The sequence below is a fragment of the Tauraco erythrolophus genome, chromosome 5, assembly GCF_009769465.1.
Source record: "Tauraco erythrolophus isolate bTauEry1 chromosome 5, bTauEry1.pri, whole genome shotgun sequence".
NCBI lineage: Eukaryota > Metazoa > Chordata > Aves > Musophagiformes > Musophagidae > Tauraco > Tauraco erythrolophus.
Genome location: NC_141469.1, coordinates 45,996,519 through 46,015,475, shown reverse-complemented (window position 1 = coordinate 46,015,475; position 18,957 = coordinate 45,996,519).

The following is an 18,957-nucleotide window of genomic DNA, read 5'->3' as shown; positions in this document are numbered from 1 at the left end:
ATACCACATAATTAGCAAACTTGCTGTTCTAGAGTTTCATAACATTTTTACTGGAAAACTCCGAATTAGTTCTACAGTATCTTTGATGAGATTTTAATGTAAGATATTGAAAAAAGTTTGGTTTCCATGAAATGTAGGAGAGAGCTCCTTTTGGAGGTGGACTACTGGGCTAGTTCTATGACAAATGATAAATGTTGGCAGTATGAAAATAACACTCCTGTGAATTCCTTCAGTCTCCTGGACAGGGTCTTAAATACAACCCTAATAAATACCCAAAGGCATTATGTCATGCAGAAGCCCAGAGCATATAGTTCCAAAATTACATGAAAAAGTCCAACCGTGTAACGACAAATCTTTGAAATGATGATCTTTCTTGAATCCACGGAAACATTTCAGAAAAAGATGAGAATCTGGGGAGTAATACATAATACAGTTGTGTTTCAAGCAATTCAGTTTCTTTAAAGACAAAGTGCTACACTGAAAACTGTTGATCGTCTAAACTGCAAATAGTTTGATAGGGCTCATTTCTATACCTATGAATTACATAAACCCCACTGGCATGAGATTCTCAAGTTGCAAAGCCATTGTGTTTTCGATGCTAAACAATTGAGTGAAAGAGAAAACCACAACCAAGAGTACATGATTAAAATTAAATGCTTGTGATGATATGCCTTTGCTGTTTAAGCCTGTATGACAGGCATGATGATGACAAAAAAAACCCCTTTTTTTGAGCCTTGGGTTTTTTACAGTTCATAAAATTTTAAGTTGAGAACTAGCTGCATAGATATCACAACTGTGGTAAAGTACTAAGTGAAGATATGTTATGTTTTATTTGACATAGTTATTAGAGTAACAAAATAAGTGACCCTCAGGTAAATACCGCTTAGACTTTGTCTGTATGAACTGATAACTAGTTATATTATTGACATCTCTCATATATAAGTCCAGCAGTTCTTCCAAGAACTTTGCTGATTCTATTTTTGTCATCTTTAGCTGAAGACATGATTAGCATACTCTGGTGTTTGCAAGCTGTTCAATAGCTTAATGCAACTTTCCCTCACAAGAACTATGTTAATTAGTTGTTTTTTGCTTTTGTAACTTGCACTGTTTCAAGATTAACAATGTTATATTAGAGAGACACTGTGAACGTGCTTTTCTTTCAAAATTGGCTGTTTTAAAAATCTGCTTTTCTGATAGAATACACCTTAATTAATGTTTTCTAAAGTACATTAAGTGCTGTTTATCATTCTATAACAATGCTGAATTTTGCCTTCAAAACAATAGTTCACCACAGTAGTTACATGTAAATGATATAATGAACTTACTTTTTGATTCTAGAATGACTTTTCAGAGGTTCCAGATATACTTTCTGAGCGATATTTTTGTTCTTACTGTACCACCTTGGGTGAGCCAAGAGCCACAAAAGATCTGCTTATGACTGCCATTTTCTTTCCATGACAAACACCAACTTTGTTTATGCTCTGAAACTGCTGTCGGAAAAAAATAAATCTTACTTAAAATCTGGGTTCTGCATACAGCTTCCGTCAGAGGGTCCACAGCTGTGTTGCTTGTTTTCTTTTCATTACTGTATGACAAGACTAATGTTGATATGTGACTTACCAGATATAATAAATTGCTTATTCAGACACTGAAAAGAGAAGTTTCCCTCTCTCACATGTGGAATATCCTTGTCTCAGAGTGGAACAAGCTCTATAGTGGATATGGCTGCTTGGAAACATTCTGGCGTCTGCATCAGTTAAACACTTCTAGTACTCTAAAACTGGTGTTCCTCTGTTAGCAAAAACTTGGAGTCGTCTAAGTCTTTCAGGTGCTTCTATTAAGTTGCCTTGCAGAAGCTCAGAAAACCCTGGTTTCTGTTCTCACTATTTCTATCAAAGTCTATGGGACCCCAGACCCTGGGACTCCCAAATTAAGATTCCTAAATAAGAAACAAATACCACTCAAGGACAGCATCTTGAACAGGCGCAAGTGTGTAGCTGTGATGTGTAACTGCTTTGTCAGACAGGCACCAGGATTAGGTGCTTAAGCTGCAATCCTTTCCCGGAGCCTGTCTTTGATATTTCGTATCTTTCTCATGTGGAATGATCAGTTTGTGAGCATCTCTGTTTAGCTGCTCTCATGATCTCTGTGGGAAGCCGAGTGGCTAGCTCAAGACTTCTGGATTTCATTTGATGATAAGCTGCCAGGCTTATTTGTTGCAAGTTTGAAAAATGAATAAAACATGATCTATTTCTCATGCATAGGTTATATGAAAGAAGTATGGTGGTAATTAAACTGATGTATTGAGGATTGTTGTTTCTTGTGATCATAGTTTTTATCCAGACATCTGGAATTAGCTGAAAATTATACCATAGAACAGGTAAAGATAGTAAACAGTTCGTAGCTGCCTAAACGAAAGTCTCCCTAACTTTCAGAGTTTTAGATATTACACCCTGATAATTTTCTGTATGTATCATAGAATCATGGAATGGTTTGGGTTGGAAGGGACCATAAGGATCGTCTAGATCCAGCCCGCTGCCATGTGCAGGGACACCTTCCCACTAGACCAGGGAGCTCAGAGCCTCATCCAACCTGGCCTTGAACACTTTCAGGGATGGAACATCCAGAACTTCTCTGGGCAACCTGTTCCAGTGCTTCATCACTCTCATTGTAAAAAATTTCTTCCTTAGATGTACTCTAATCTACCCTCTTTCAGTTTAAAGCCATTAACCCTTGTTCTACCACTACACATCCTTTCAAAAAGTCCCTCTCCAGCTTTCTTGTAAGCCTCCTATAGATACTGGAAGGCTGCTAAAAGATGTCCCCAGAGCCTTCTCGTCTCCAGGCTGAACAACCCACTCATATGTCTTGTGCATATGAAGGATTTTTCCTTCATAGTTTTCCAGCAGATGCTCTGCTACTAGCCAAATTGTAAAGGTGTTTCTGCTGGCAGTGTTCCCATAGACAACTTCCTCTGGGCAGAACATTTACAAAAAAAATACTGTGACAGTAGGACTTTGGAAGGAAGTCAGGTCAAAGAGGGAGAGAGTTCATTGATGGTAAGAGTGAAATATATCTACAAATAGGAGATACCAAAGTAGCTTAATTTTTACTTTTTATGGTTTTGAGGAGGATTTTCAGTATCTGTTGTAGAAAGGAAGCTTGAATTATCTTATTTCCCCCTGCTGTCGATGAAGAGAGAAGCTCCTCTAGGCTGCACATTGGAGCAGCAGCTGGACTTACAAGCCCTGAATATGTCTCTGGGGAACCCTGACACTTTCCACTGACAATAAATGAAGAGTTATGGAGACAGAGTATATAAATTAATAGCCCAAATCGAACTCTGGGATGATAGATGTATTTCTCCTTGTCTCAGCTGTGTTGTATACTACTTACTGGAGACATTTTTGCCATAACAGGTGATTCAGTCAACCATTGACCTTTCTCGGTATCCATTGCATGCAATTGTTTCATCAAGAGGTGCTGATCAGACTTTTGGGTCAGGAGTTGGGCAATGGACCTACTGATTCAGCAAGAACTCTGTCTAGGTCTTTTTGATCAGAAATTATTTGGCTTGAAGAGGGCCTGGAGGTTTAAAGTATTACATTCAAAGTGTAGCATGAGCATTACAAGAGAAACTGTAAAATAACTCTTTAGTTTCCCCTCTCTCCTTACCAAAATGCTTTAAAAAACAATTTCCTCTAATCAGAGCTTGCATGTTAAAGCATATGCCTGGTAAATTATATAGTTTATGTATTTATATCATCAGTATCACATAGAATTAGACTAGAGTGTTTTCACACTCAAGTTCTTTGCACCTTGATGTTTATTACTATCATTGCGATTGTACATTGAAAGTGTTCAATATCTCCTTGACTTATGAAACTTGCTTTGACGTAATTAGGGTATATATGCTCTCTCAGTTTTAACTCAGTATTTAATGTATCAAAGTCTTATGTCAAAAGAAGGAGATTTCTGGATATTTCTGTTAGAAAATGAGAGGGAATCAGACTTTGGAACGGCAGAATCAGACTTCAGAAATCTCCAATGGCTGACAGAACTTGATAATCATTCTGTATTATTTTCTCACCATTTTTTTCTTTAAATTAGGTGGAATTGAAGTATTCTAGTTTGAATGTTGTTAGTTGCCTTTTCAGGATGCTGCACCAGTTAAGCACATTAAAATTGCTTCACTTCTGGTCATATGGACTTCCTAATTTTTTTTTTCCACCTTTCTTACGCAGAGATATCACTAAAAGAATCTTTCAATAAAAGAAAAAGAAAATGTTTATTTTCTACATTAAAAATAATCATCTTGAATCTCATGAAGCATTCAGATGGTTAGCATGATATACGTGTCTGAATTTAATTACAAAAATATATCCTTTTATCCTGAAATGATTTACACAGTTACAGGGAAATCTTTGGTTAGTTTAATTACAGTTGTTCAAGTAGCTGTCCAGGCAGATTTTAAAAATCTCCAAGGGTTTCTCACCCTGTCACCTTTTCCAGTTGATGAAAAATTGGAAGAAACTGACTGAGGAGCCAGAGGAATTCTGAGAGCTGATAGTCTTTAGGAGCAAATTAGAAAAACTTTGGTTAAGGTTCATGTGAGTGTTGTGATCCTGCCACCTAGTGAGGAGTGGACTTTGACCTCTTGGTATTTTCTTTAGCCCTATGATTTTATGAAACACAGCTAGATGTTTAATTATCCAGCATCAGATATTAAAGCTTTTACCTTTTACATCATAAGCACTTAATATCAGATTTAACAAAGGATATCAAACTAAGCATCTAATTCCGGTCACTTCTGAAAAGCTTGGTTTAAGAGCAATGGAAGGCCATATGTAATGGGATTATAGCTGTTGTTTTTTCAGAGTGAAAGGTCAAACCCTCAAAAGTTTACTTTTCAGCAAATTCTGCAGCAATATGAACCTCACCTAATGCAGTTTTTTACTGTGTTTTTTTTTCTGTACTAAAAACTTTCTACTTTCTCTGTACAGATATTCATGTTTTAATTATAATTCTTTTTGACGAATCATGTTTAAGGGTTTTGTAGAGTATTTCCTACCATGAAGAAAATGCAAGAATTATGTGTAAAACTGTCTGACTTCATTATTAGGTGTGGTAGGAATTCATTGAAATATGGCATAATAGAGCGTAATAAAAATCTTTTCTAATTCTAGCACCAAAAAAAGGACCAAATTTTTCTCTAATTTTTCAGTCATTCCTCTTTGTAGCAAAAGACTTGAAATTGACTTTTTGTGCAATAATTGCACAGTATAGGGCAAGGCAGGAAGCTTCTGGAGGGCAAAAGAGGGAATTAGGCTCCCAGTTCCCACTGACTTGCAAAGAATCGGCAGGGAAATCACTGAACAATCGCATGGCAGTGGAGGAAGTACTTCACCTCAGGTTGGTTTGAAGATGCTGATTTCTAAAATGCTCTCTGTCTTCCCGCTGCCTCTGGCCCCTGATGAACGGAACAGAGCAGGTCTCAGCTGACCTCCATTGCTGAGGTGGTGATCACATGGGGCTGGGTGCAAGGGGCTGAGCAGCCGTATGACCTCAGCTGTATCTACACATCAGAGAAGTCACTGCATCAGCTTTTCTAGTTTCCTCTCTCTCTTCCTGAAAGTCCATCCCAGCAATTCAAACATTCCTGAAGGAGAAGGTCTTAATAGTATGTTTTAAGTAGCTCAAATTTCTTCTATTATTTTCTTTCATATTTCATGAACAATGCTGGAAATTTACTTCACTTCTTTTTTTTTTTCCTCTTAATGTATATTGGTTGCATGATGACAGGATCCCATTCCTTATACCTCTGAAATTTTAGGAGCCTCAGCCTGCCTCATTTTCTCTGGCAGTTTTTGGTGTACAGTGGAGATTAACATCAATGTATTGAGACACTTTGTAGGTACCGATACTCAACCTAGCATGTGAGTAGGGAAGAAACGTAGTGACAGATGTGCCCATTAATCTTTCAATAAAGTCTTCAGATACTGCTGCCATCAGTACTTTGCTTGACGGAGGGCACAAAGTGTTTAAAAACAGGATAGAAGAAACTGTCCTAAGTTCTGAGCTTTTCTAGCTACAATAAGAGCAATAAAGGGTATTACAATTAAAATGACCTGAATTAATGTCTTTTAGTAGAAAGGTCTAAGGATTTGCAGGATTTGCAGGGGTATATTTACAGGCAGTGAAATAAAAGTGAATTGCAGGGGTACGAGGAAATACATACCAATAAAAGAAGTAGAAAGAGTGCTACCCTAGCTACTTACAAAATTTAAAACATTTTCAAGCATACTATTAAAATACTGTTTGCTGCCAGGTTTTACTTCACATATCTTTAGTGTAATGCTAAAGACCCATCAGTCTGTCAGAATAAAGTTACAATTTCAACCAGAGAACATACGAAGAACAAAGTTGTGTGTTTCCAAGTGTTGAATGGTAGATGATATTCGTTCTTTACTTGGACACACTGTGTTGAAGAATTAAATATTTTAGCATAACTGAAATCATTGTCACAGGATTTAAGGGCTATTGTGATTCTCTTGGTAGGGTCATTTTCTGTGAAGAATCTGTTCTGAGAACATGAGTCCCTCTCACAAAGAATACAGAATATGTATTGGAAGCAGGTTATCAGATACTAACAATGAACCAACCAGAAGCAGTTAACTTCACAGAGGATGCTCTGCATCATCTTAGCATTACAATCCTAGGAGCAACTTGACTTTCTTGGTTTCCTGTGGAGCAATTGATTTGCAAATTCACACACTTTTGAAGAGCTTTTTCATAGTTTCCTAATATAGTCTGAAATAAACTTTTCCAATGCTCTTTATGGATTCCCTGTACTTCTGCTGTGGGAGGAAAAACAGCATTATCACATAGGATGAGTTTACCTTATTCTGAATAAAACTGTTTAAGAGATCAGGATTAGAATACATACTGTGTTCAAAACTATTGACAAAACTGTGCTTGTTAGCAAGCTAATGGTTTTTAGCCTAGTTTAAACAATGTTTACAGTAATTATAAATATATTCTATGTTCACACAAGAAATTACTGCTACCTGATATCAAACTGAAAATGAAAGATGTTCATTTGCACAAAAGAGCCATTAAAGGTAGCACAGGTTCAAAAACCACAAAAGCCCATGTATGGACTCCGTGGACACAGTAGTTCTGCTTGCATGCGTTCTAATGTTCTCTTTGATATGGGTATGTGTTCCTCTTCCCTATAGAAGCAGGTGCATGCTGTCAATTGTTCTTGTCTATATATCCCCATGGGATGCTTGCTGTCTTATTAAGACTAATTGATGAGTTGCTGAAAGCAGCTGCAGAGCTTCAAAATCTTGAGCTAAAATAGTTAACCTTCTGTTTTCTAGAAATTTTCATCCATCCCTGTGACTTCTTACATACTTGTGAGCTCTGTGTTCTGTACAAAATATGACTTTGTACAGAAACCTCTTGAATTGGCTCTCCTTTAATTCTAGCCTTCTGAAGGAATGGAAGGAAATTCAACAGAATGAAAATCCGTTTTAATGTTAGTGTTGTCCTTTAAAAAACTCCCTGGAAGTTACTGAAGGCAACTTTGTTTTTTAATGTATTACTTCCCACTAAATAACAAAGTTTGTGAGAATAAACTTTAAATTGAATTAACACTTCATGCAGTGCTACGAATACAAAAACGTTTATTTTCAATAATCTGAAAGTTCTATTGACTTCAGAAAGAATAAATTTGTTTTAATATTTCTGCTCTGAAAGGCGCTCACACAAATGCTTTGTTAAAGGTATAATATTTTTAAAGTTTTGTTTGACCTTGTTCACCTAACATATATGTGCAGACACAAATTTTCAATGCAAAAAGATCTTAATTTTTGTTTTGATGTTCTCCCTAGTGCTAGGGAATTGCTGCCCATAAGGTCAACAGCAAAATTCTGATTGAGTTTCTGGTATTTTGTTGGTGGATTATCCTGCTATTTGTGAGTATATATTTGGCTCATTAATTTATATTTTCCATGTTTGAGATTCAAGGTTCCTGTTCACAGAGCCCTCCCTGTTAAAGGATCTGTGATGAATCTGAAACAGTATTGTGGCAGTGTGTTATGACAGCAGAGAGAAAAAAGGAACTTAAGGGCAATTTTTTTCATTTACTTAGTAAGCGAGGTGATAGGAATATGGACAGAAACACTCTTTATGCCATGCTGTCCTTGAATCCAGCTAAAATGCAGGCAGGATGAAATATTGACTCAGTACCACTCTCCATTCATTCTCTTTGCTGTAAAGGTAGTCTAGACAATTATCACAGTACACTATGTTTCTTTTAGATGGTTGCACTTAGAAGACATGAATTTTTATGTAAGTATTGGTATTTTTTATTTTCTCTAGGTATTTAAGACTTTCTTCTTACGTACATTATGGATTTTGTTTAATAATTTTGTCAGACATGGCAAAAGATTGCCAGGAGAGGCTGTGAAATCTGTTCTTGGAGTTGTTCAAAACTCCGCAGGAGAAGGCCCTGGGCAGCCTGCTTGAGTTGGTACTCTTTGAGCAGGAGGTTGGACAGGATGATCTCCAGAGGTCTCTTCCAACCTAAATTACTTTTTGATTCTATTAGCCAGGTAGAATCTGTTTCCCACGGTATTTGTACTATTACAAATACTTGTTAACAAGATTTTATCAGGTATTTTCCTGTATAGAAGTAGGAATAACTTTTGATGACTATAGGACTTAGAAAAGAAACTTAAAGACATGAAAAGAGTGGAAATGATTCTCAGTGTCATCCAGTGTTACAAAGTTTTATATTTTTTTTATTTTCTTGGTTTTGTTTCATTAAACTAGAAACAAACAAAGAGAGTATTACCATTGCTCTATTGTCATTGAAAAGAGGTGGGTGTGTTACTGTTTTGCACTCAGGCTCATCATACTGGACTCTGATATGATAACAGATGTGCATCCACCCAGGAAATTACCATTTTCAATAAGATCCAGAGCAGTAAATGGATTTTCATGCATGGAAAAATAATGTAATAACTGAGCAAGGCCCTGGTTTGATAAATTATATGGTCGTAGAAGGGAAAAAATACAATTTGTTTAAATTTCTGAACCTTCAATAGAGCTATAAACCAGGAACACTTTCTACTCCCAGTAATAAAATAACAAGCCAAGGCTTACCTGATAAATATATTTACAAGTCTGAAGCTCCACACAGATTTTATTAATTTCCCTATAGACAATTTTATATTTAGTGTCAAGTATTAAAAATAGTTAGGAAATATTAGGTGTGTTTATTTATTCATGTGCTTTTATAATACAGTGCTCTTTCTCAAGAGACTCAAAATGGTAGGAAGGAAAAATCACTTTCAATCTTTTATAAATCTTTCTATTCCCTAATTCCTTACTGAAGTAAATGAAAAACTCTTCACTGAAGTCTAAGGATCTCACACGGACCTTGAGAACTGAAAAGAAACAAAAGCATTGTAAGTGAAAAGTAGTCCGTGTCTGAACAAACATAATATCAGAAAGAATTTTCATCCAACCTACAAATTAATTTAAATGCCTTAAAATTAATTTAAATGGACAAATGATTATTCAGAGGATATGAGTTAGAATCCTATTAGAATCAAATATAATATTATATATTAGAATTAGAATATTATAATTAATTAGAATAATAGTAACAAGAACTATAATGATAATAATTATTATGTAATATATTATATCTACTATAATATATATGAAATATGTTCATGTTCATGATTTTCTTTTAGAAAATTAGTTTCCAGCCTACTTGTGCAGCTTGGACTATCACTTTTTCTATTGCGGTTCCCTGTTCTTTCTTTGGCCCCTTGCCAAACTCCGTTGAAAAAATGCTAGTGATCATATGCAGCTCCATCTTAAACCTTGAGTCTCAACTGACTCCTAAATAAATAATTTATTTTCTTGATTGCTTTAAGAATCCACAAACACCTCTCACCTGTCTCCCAGCTCTGCTATTATTTCTCCTTCCAAAACCTGCTTTACATTCATCCAAGGGATCTCTTTTCCTATATCCATTTCAAAACTCACATACATTTTTGCCCTTAGGCATGGATCTCCTTTCTTGGTTCTCTTTTTTACTTCCTTTTGAAAGACAGCAAAAGGTTTATAAAGAAAGAGCATTCAATGGAAAGCTTTTAAAAAAACACTTTAAAATCTACTTCCTGAATCTAACATTTTCATTTACATCCCCCTTGCTGAAATTTTCTCTCGTTCATTTAAGTTTGATCATTACACTGACAGTGTATGGAATCCCATCCTTTCCTCTGCCATAGTGGATGTTTCTGTATTGGTGGATGCTAAAAATCTTACACCATTTTTAAGTGTTGCCACCTTTAGAATCACGTTTCAATGCTGCGGCAGGATTTAGCCCACAGTTTCAGGGCTACTGTCCTGACCTGATGTAAAACCACTCCTCCATGCTTTTGCTTTGGTCAGGGAAGTTTAGGTAAGGAAAACATGGACAGTTATGTTCATCTCAAAATAAACAGTGAGACACTTTAAACTGCTGTCATAACAGTGTAATTACACTGTCTGTAAGTACTACTGGTTACTTTCACACAGTTATGATCCTTTCCTGTCTCCGTCATAGTGTGTGACATATCTTGTGTGGCAAATAAAGGGATTTTAAAAATTCAAATTCGATGCAAATAGACTCGAGTCAGATACAAGTAGGGTTTCCTGGAACTGTAACTTAGATTCATATCTTATATAATTTTAAACTCTTCACTGATTTTCAATACCATTTCACTACTATAGTTTGCACTTTGAATTTTTATTAACTATTCCAGCTTGAAATTTGTCTCCATTTGTTCAGTCTCATTTAATGTTCTGTCCATTGCATTGTGTTAGGATTTAAAGTTGAATGCCATCACCGAACAGCCAGAATGCCACAAGCTCACCACTGCAATATAGCTATTTAAATTTTACCAGCAAAATATCTGGTACGATTGCTGTTACTTATTTTCTGTTTGGAATCAGTTGAGTACATATGACGTTCTTATGCCCAATAAAAAAAAAAAAAAAAAAAAGAGCTTATTGGGCTATTGTGTTATTTCAGGCATTTGTGAAATATTCTTTTTTTGCATACAAACCCTGGTCTGCCTTTTCCTTGAGGAATGACAGAGCAAGTAGCAGATATTTTCAAAGAGTAGTGTCTGGAAATAAGGGAAGTTTCCCTTGGAGACACCTGGTTTGAACCTTGCTCTGGCCTTAAGAGTTCAGTTCACCTCACTGCCTAGCAACTTACTTTTTCAAACCTTCTACTCTTCCAGAACCAAACATTGGTAAATTAAGTATTCCAGTGTCTTGTTTCCCCTTTCATTTTATAACTGAATAAAATGAGGATGGGCATACTTGTGATGTAACAGGGTTAAGAGCTCCTGACCATTTGCAGATGACACCAAGTTGTGTGGTGTTGTGGAAACGCTGGAGGGAAGGGATGCCATCCAGAGGGACCTTGACAGGCTGGAGAGGTGGGCCTGTGAGAACGTCATGAAGTTCAACAAGGCCAAGTGCAAGGTCCTGCACGTGGGTCAGGGCAATCCCAAGCACAAGTACAGGCTAGGTGGAGAATGGATTGAGAGCAGCCCTGAGGAAAAAGACTCGGGAGTGCTGGCGGATAAGAAGCTCAACATGAGCCAGCAATGTGAACTAGCAGCCCAGAAAGCCAACCGTATCCTGGGCTGCATCAAAAGGAGCGTGGCAAGCAGGTCGAGGGAAGTGATTCTGCCCCTCTACTCAGCTCTCATGAGACCCCACCTGGAATACTGTGTTCAGCTCTGGAGTCCCCAGCACAAGAAGGATATAGAGCTGCTGGAGTGGGTCCAGAGGAGGGCCACGAAGATGATCCGAAGGCTGGAGCACCTCTGCTATGAAGACAGGCTGAGAGAGTTGGGGCTGTTCAGCCTGGAGAAGAGAAGGCTCCGGGGTGATCTTATAATAGCCTTCCAGTACTTAAAGGGGCCCTACAGGAAAGCTAGAGAGGGACTTTTTACAAGGGCGTGTAGTGATAGGACAAGGGGCAATGGATTTAAACTGAAAGAGGGGAGATTCAGATTAGAGATAAGGAAGAAATTTTTCACTCAGAGGATGGTGAGGCAGTGGAACAGGTTTCCCAGAGAAGTTGTAGATGCCTCATCCCTGGAAGTGTTCAAGGCCAGGTTGGATGAGGCTTTGGACAACCTGGTTGTAGTGGAGGGTTTCCCTGCCCATGGCAGGGGGGTTGGAACTAGATGATCTTTGAGGTCCCTTCCAACTCTAACCATTCTATGATTCCTTCAAGCTTGTTATGTTTACACAGCCTTGACAGCAACTAAGTGGCCACCTTGGGCATGCTCGACAATATCTGATCGTGCTGTAATTTATTTCTTTAACGTTGATGAGAACAGTATAGAAAAGCAACTGAATTTCAAGCATCAAGGTATCTACCAGAGACACTGGACAACCTAAAAATGGGTTGAATTTATTTTTCAGTGGTGACCTTGGTTAATTAGGTCTTGTTGGGAAAGACTTGCTAATAAAGTACGTCAGGTGTACAACAACAGATGTCTTCTGGGCAGTGCTGAGTGAGATGTCTGAAGCGTTTCTCATCAGATGAAAAATGGGTCTCTCATACTGTACTTCTGTTCTGACCACACAGTTTGTTCCAGGGTCAGCCATTTCCTAATGCTCCGAAAGCTATTCCCAGCACACAGCACAACTTACAGTAACTATGACCATGAGTTAGGTCACGATTTGTATTTATTATTAATATACTGATGAAAATGTGCTAGCTGCTTCACAGTCTGTAAAACAGGGCTTCTGCTTCAGGGATTTTATAGCCTGTTATACAGTTGGCCTTTTGCAGGGGCGCGCGGGAAAGGCACTGAAAATTTTTTCTCACCTTGTGTTTCTAAACAGACAAAGTGCAATGTCATTCTCTTGTTTGGTGGGTGATCTGACACATGTTGTCTGATGCTAGTCCTCACAGCTGGTGGCAGAGTGATTGCCTGGGTGGTGGTATGATCCCAATGAGGGCAAAACCAGCAGAACCAGACTCCACCTTCCAGTCACTCAGCTGACCTACGTTATGGTTCTCAGCCAAGCAGGGGAGAGTATATTAAGAAAAATCTGTTAAACTTCACAAAGGAAAAAGAACAAGTAATTATTTAAAAAAACCCTTGTATTGCTGGTTTAGCATCTAGTAATTAATAGGAGTCCTGAATTAGCTGAGTCATGCAGACAATCCATTATGCTGTTTGTTAGAAGCTGCCATACCTAAACTGATCACTCTGATGCCTTTGCAATAATTTAAAACAAAGTATTTAAAGCAAAATGCATTAAAAACATCTATCTAACTACTTAATCCATCACACTTTGGAGCTGTCTATGGGATATCAATTCATGCATCTGGGGCACTACTGAAAATTAATTGCAAGATAGAGCACAGATTTTATGAACGCAGCCTTCAATGTGTTTGCCAAAGTAATAACTGTAATGGAAGTCAGAAGCTTGGACATTACTTTTAAAACTTGATCTCTATTTACATTAACTTAATTTGAATGAAACATTGAATGACTAATTGTTATCATGAACTGCATACATGAAAAGAAATTAAACGTAATTTATCTCCCAGAAATCACTCAGCAAATTGCAGAATTTAGAAATATCATATGACTAGAGAGAGAAAAAAGACTAATAAACTTCAGTAATAAAAAGTATCAAAACCAATGAAAAAAATGCTAGTTAATTTAAACTCAAAAAAAACCCTACCATAACACATTCATATCTTTTCAAAAATTGACTTAGAGGGAAAAAAAAAAAAGCAAGCACTACCTTAAAAATGATTGATTACATGAATCCTCTTCATGTATATTGAAGAAAAAATCTTAGTCGTTCTAAGCAAATTATTCATCAAATTTAGCCACAGAGAAAAAAAGTGTTAGCATGAAGTACAAATGCATGGTGCAGCACAGCAGGTGCAAATGAATGAATCATTGACAGAGAACAATCTACGTGAGATAAAGATACCAAAAAATTAAGAAATGTCATATCAATACTTAACTTGAAGCAAATAAGGAAGGTATTACATTGTATCAGAAATAGTGTGCCCAGCAGGACTAAGGAAGTGATTGTTCACCTCTATTTGGCACTGGTGAGGCTATACCTCGAATATTGTGCTCAGTTTTGGGCCCCTCACTACAAGAAGGACATTGAGGTGCTGGAGCGTGACCAAAGATGGGCAAAGAAGCTGGTGAAGGGTCTAGAGCACAAGTCTTATGAGGAGTGGCTGAGGGAACTGGGGCTGTTTAGTCTGGAGAAAAGGAGGCTGAGGGGAGAACCTTATCTCTCTCTGCAACTACCTGGAAGGAGGTCATAGCGAGGTGGGTGTCAGTGTCCCAAGTCACAAGCAATAGGATGAGAGGAAATGGCCTCAAGTTACACTAGGGGAGGTTTAGATTGGATATTAGGAAAACTTTCTTCACCAAAAGGGTTGTCAAGCCTTGGAACAGGCTGCCCAGGGAAGTGGTTGAGTCACCATCCCTGGAGGTATTTAAAAGTCATGTAGATGTGGTGCTTAGGGACATGGTTTATTCATGGAGTTGGCAGTGTGAGGTTAATGATTGAACCTGATGGTTTTAAAGGTCTTTTCCAACTTAAATTATTCTATGATTCTATGATTCTATAATTTAAATTCAACAATTCTCTGCTGAAAATCCTTATGCGATAATGTCTGTTCTTTATCCTGCCTCAGAGAAGCAAGATTTGCAAAAGACAGAATCTAAAGTTGAGCATCTCCAAAATGTCGTCTTTTAAATACTCTCTTATTTCTGATAATGTGAACGTTTCCAAAGAGGAATTTTGAACTCAGATCAAAATCAACTTAATGGATATCAGACTTGAGATGGATTTTTTTTGCCATCCTTTGTAACTTTGTATCATTTTATTTGCTTGCCTGTCTTTTCAATTTTTGTATGAGCTGCTTCTCTCTGTTTTCATATTTATCACTTGTTTGCTTCATCAGTCTTAAATGTGTCAGAGTTAAATAATTTCTGTGCATTTCCACTGACAGTGTTGTTTATAATAGAAATATATGCACAATAAGATAAGTGTAAAACATACTCCAAAATGTGGTTTGTTAGTCGTGTGACTAGACTATCTATTTCTGGTCATCCTCAAGCAAACATCCTGCTGTTCACATGAAGTAAAATCATTGGGCGATTTGGTCTTTCTGTAACACCTTGAGGAGGCGTAGCTGTGCAAGTAAAAATAAAAGTTTTAAAGGATTTTTTTTTACATGAACATATCTACTTAAACAGGCCTTTCTTAGCCCTGTGTTACAAAGACACAGTGTGTGCCTTCCTTGAAATCCCTTTTATGGACACTTCAAATAGGCTCTTCATCCGTATCTTACAAGCGTCAGCAGCCATGTTGCCATGGTGATCGAATATTCCTTATTGCTTAAAAGACAATCATTTTAAGTGCTCTAAAATCCATTATATTTTATTGGAAGTGCTCTAAAACATACAGTAAAAACCTAGAGAGGTGAAAGCTACAGACATGAGGCATGAGTATCTGGTCTTTCTTTGTCTGATTTATTCCAGGTAGTAAGAGGCAATAGAGGAAGGTTGGTCACTGAAGAAATGCTTCAAATGGTGATGTTTCTTCTGCTGTATGAAAGGTCCAGCAGGCACACCACAGCACTGCCCTTTATATCCAAAAAGAAAGGAGAGTCCACTGCCTTCCACCTGTCTTCCCACATGTGCTCCTTTGGGGTGATGTGCTTTATCACCATCAGTTCTGGGCAGGGGGATCCCAGGCAAGTGATGTTGAACTTGCTTTTTCGTACACTCTCTTCAATGACTGTGTTTTAGGCTGAAAAAAAAAAATAAATCTAACTTACAATTTTCATATGTCTGGAGAATCAGTCTGTTGATACCAGGAATCACTTCAAACTCCAGTGTTGTGCGTATATTGACAGCTAGCCTACGTTGTGCACAGATTGCTAGGTGACACCTGGCAATATCTCCAATTATAATATCTATCTGGTGTTTCACACAGGCTGTATGCTTTCACTTTAGAAGTACAAGGCTGCTTTTTTTCATACTAAATTTCAAATGGCAGCATATTAATAATGAGATATTGAAAGAATGGCAACAGAACCTGCCAAAAAAGCCAATAAATTATTTCATTGTGCTGTTTCTGTCCCCAAATCTATTAGATTGATCCCTATCTGAATGAACTTGGGAATATGTGCTAGCTTTACATGCTTGACTTAAGATATAATCATCTTTTATTGTACTTAATCTGTTTTGAGGAGTGCCTTAATTTTATCTTGAATTCCTCGTAAGAGGGAGCTTTACATAAACTCTCAAGAATAAACTGTAAGAGTATAGGTAGGTCCATCTTATCTGAACTCTACCCTATGTGTCTTGATCTTTTTCTGATGTTAAAAGGATGAGTGAAAACATTTTTCACGGAAGTGTCTATTGCTATGCTACTGTAGTGTAGCACAGAGTGTCATTAAGGAAAGATGCTTAAACCTGATGAACTGTAGGTGAGCTGTTATGGTTGCTTAAATGTTTCCTGAATTTTGTAAAACAAATTGGTGATTAATACTAGCTCAGCTTTCTGCTTGGGGAGCTGAATTTGATACCTTTTTCACAGCCTTCCTATTCTTCCTATTCTTCATGTTTTTTGTGGTAGAGAAGAATCTTTTCTTCTACCACATCTGAACTTATCTGTGTATTCACACACGCCTTTTAGCAATCTTTTATCCAATCAATATTTTGGATAAAGATTGATGGAAATGCACGTAAGAGAGCAGTTTCATTTTTTTACTTTAACTAGAAACACATTTGAACTGAGTCGTATCAATTTAGAATTGTTAGTCGTAGAACATTGGAACAGGTTGCCCAGAGAGGTGGTGGATGCTCCATCCCTGGAGACTTTCAAGGCCAGGTTGGACGAGGCTCTGAGCAACCTGATCTAGTTGGAGATATCCCTGTTCCTTGCAGGGGGGTTGGACTAGATGACCTCTGAAGGTCCCTTCCAGCCCTAACCATCCTATGATTCTATGATTCTATGAATTTGCTCCACCTGAGTCCAGGCACAGTGCAACATGCATAGGTAAATGGTGAAATATTTTAAGTTTGAAGGACCTATGCAATAAAGGGCACGTCATCTTGTAAGTGGAAATAATTATTTTATTGGTGTGGAAATTGGTCCCCGAAAGCAAGTGTGTTGTTTCTTTTCACAGTTTACAAAAGGTCTTTTCTGTAAATATGAGTACTGCTAGAACATTTGTTGGACTCAGTAAGATCCAATATAGACTTAAAATTTCCTGAGATAGAATCTGTTAAAGGAAAGAATTTGCCTGCTTATAGGAATGACAAAGGACATTGAATAGTGAAATCACCAGGTGTCCAAGATAAGAAGAGTCTCAGTGATTGGTTTCTTGAATTAATCCGAATGCAAATTAAAATTATTTTTAATGGAGATTTCTGCAACATATTTAAACTAAAAGTACTCATTGTAGTTTTGCTTCACTCTAACTGAACCAATCTGGCACCATGCAGGTTCCAGTGATTTTTTTTTTTTTTTTAAATATATGGAACTTTACTGTGTATTAAGCAAACCAGTAAATTTCAGAAGCTCTACTCACCAGTTATCCTACTTTGCATCTTCTTCAAGTGAAAATAAGCTGTTGATTTTCTTTTTGCACTGCAAAACTTAAGAATTGTTAAGCCAAGAAAAGGTTTAAGCAGATCACCTAAGTTCAGGAAAAACATGCTCATGGTGAAATCTGACTTAAATGAATGGTTAAATCCATACATGTTTTTACCTTTCGAGTTAAAACTGCAAACTCCTCTGCCACCCACTATATGAATGATAAAGAAATTGTATGTTTATAACTGAAAAAAAAATAAGGAAAACATATTTTGTTTAAGCGAATTTTATTTAAGGGACTCTTATTTAAGGGAAGTGCAAAGTCCTGCACCTGGGGAGGAGCAACTGCCATGTACCAGAACACGCTGGGGGCCAAGTGGCTAGAAAGCACCTTGGCAAAAAGGACATAGTGGTCCTAGAAGTTGAACACGAGCCATCAATGTGCCCTTCTGGCAAGGATGGCATCTTGGGCTGTGTTAGGGGGAGAGTTGCCAGCAGGTCAAGGGAGGTGACCCTTCTCTTCTACTCAGCGCTGATGAGGCCATACCTGGAGTACTGCAACCAGTTCTGAACTCTCAAGTACAAGTGAGACAGAGACATGCTGGAGACAGTGTAGCAAAGGGCCACTAAGATGATGAAGGAGCATCTCTCATATGAGAAAAGTCTGAGAGAAGAGAGCCTAGAAAGAGAAGCCTCTGGGAAGATCTCATTGGTATCTACCAATGTCTGAAGGGAGGGTGCAAACAGAATGGAGCCAGGCTCTTTTCAGTGGTGCCCAGAGACTGGGCAAGAGGTAATAGGCACAAACTGAAACACAGGAGGTTCTGTCTGAACCTCAGGAAGCAGCTTTTCGCTGTGAGGGTAACTGAGCACTGGCACAGGTTGTCCAGGGAGATCTCCAGTGGAGTCTCCCTCTTTGGAGATATTCAAGAGCTGTCTGGACATGGTCCTGGCAACAGGGTCTAGGTGGTCCTGCTTGAGCAGGGGAATTGGACTAGGGATGCCTCTTAACCCTCAACTGTTCTGTGATTCTGTGAAAATAATCATAAAGTTAATGTCATAGTAAAAGAAATGAGATCAGATATCTATCAGCAGCAATGTACCTAGATTGGCTCTAGTTCTTTCTCTTGCTATGTTTTTTCTTCCTGATTTCTGTAAACAAGCAAAATATATTATGTTTTTGTTTCTGGTGGAGGCTTCAAATTGTTTACGTTTCTAGAAGCCAAAATAAAGTTACATTCAAAGACATTTTGTTTACAGAATATTCTCAAT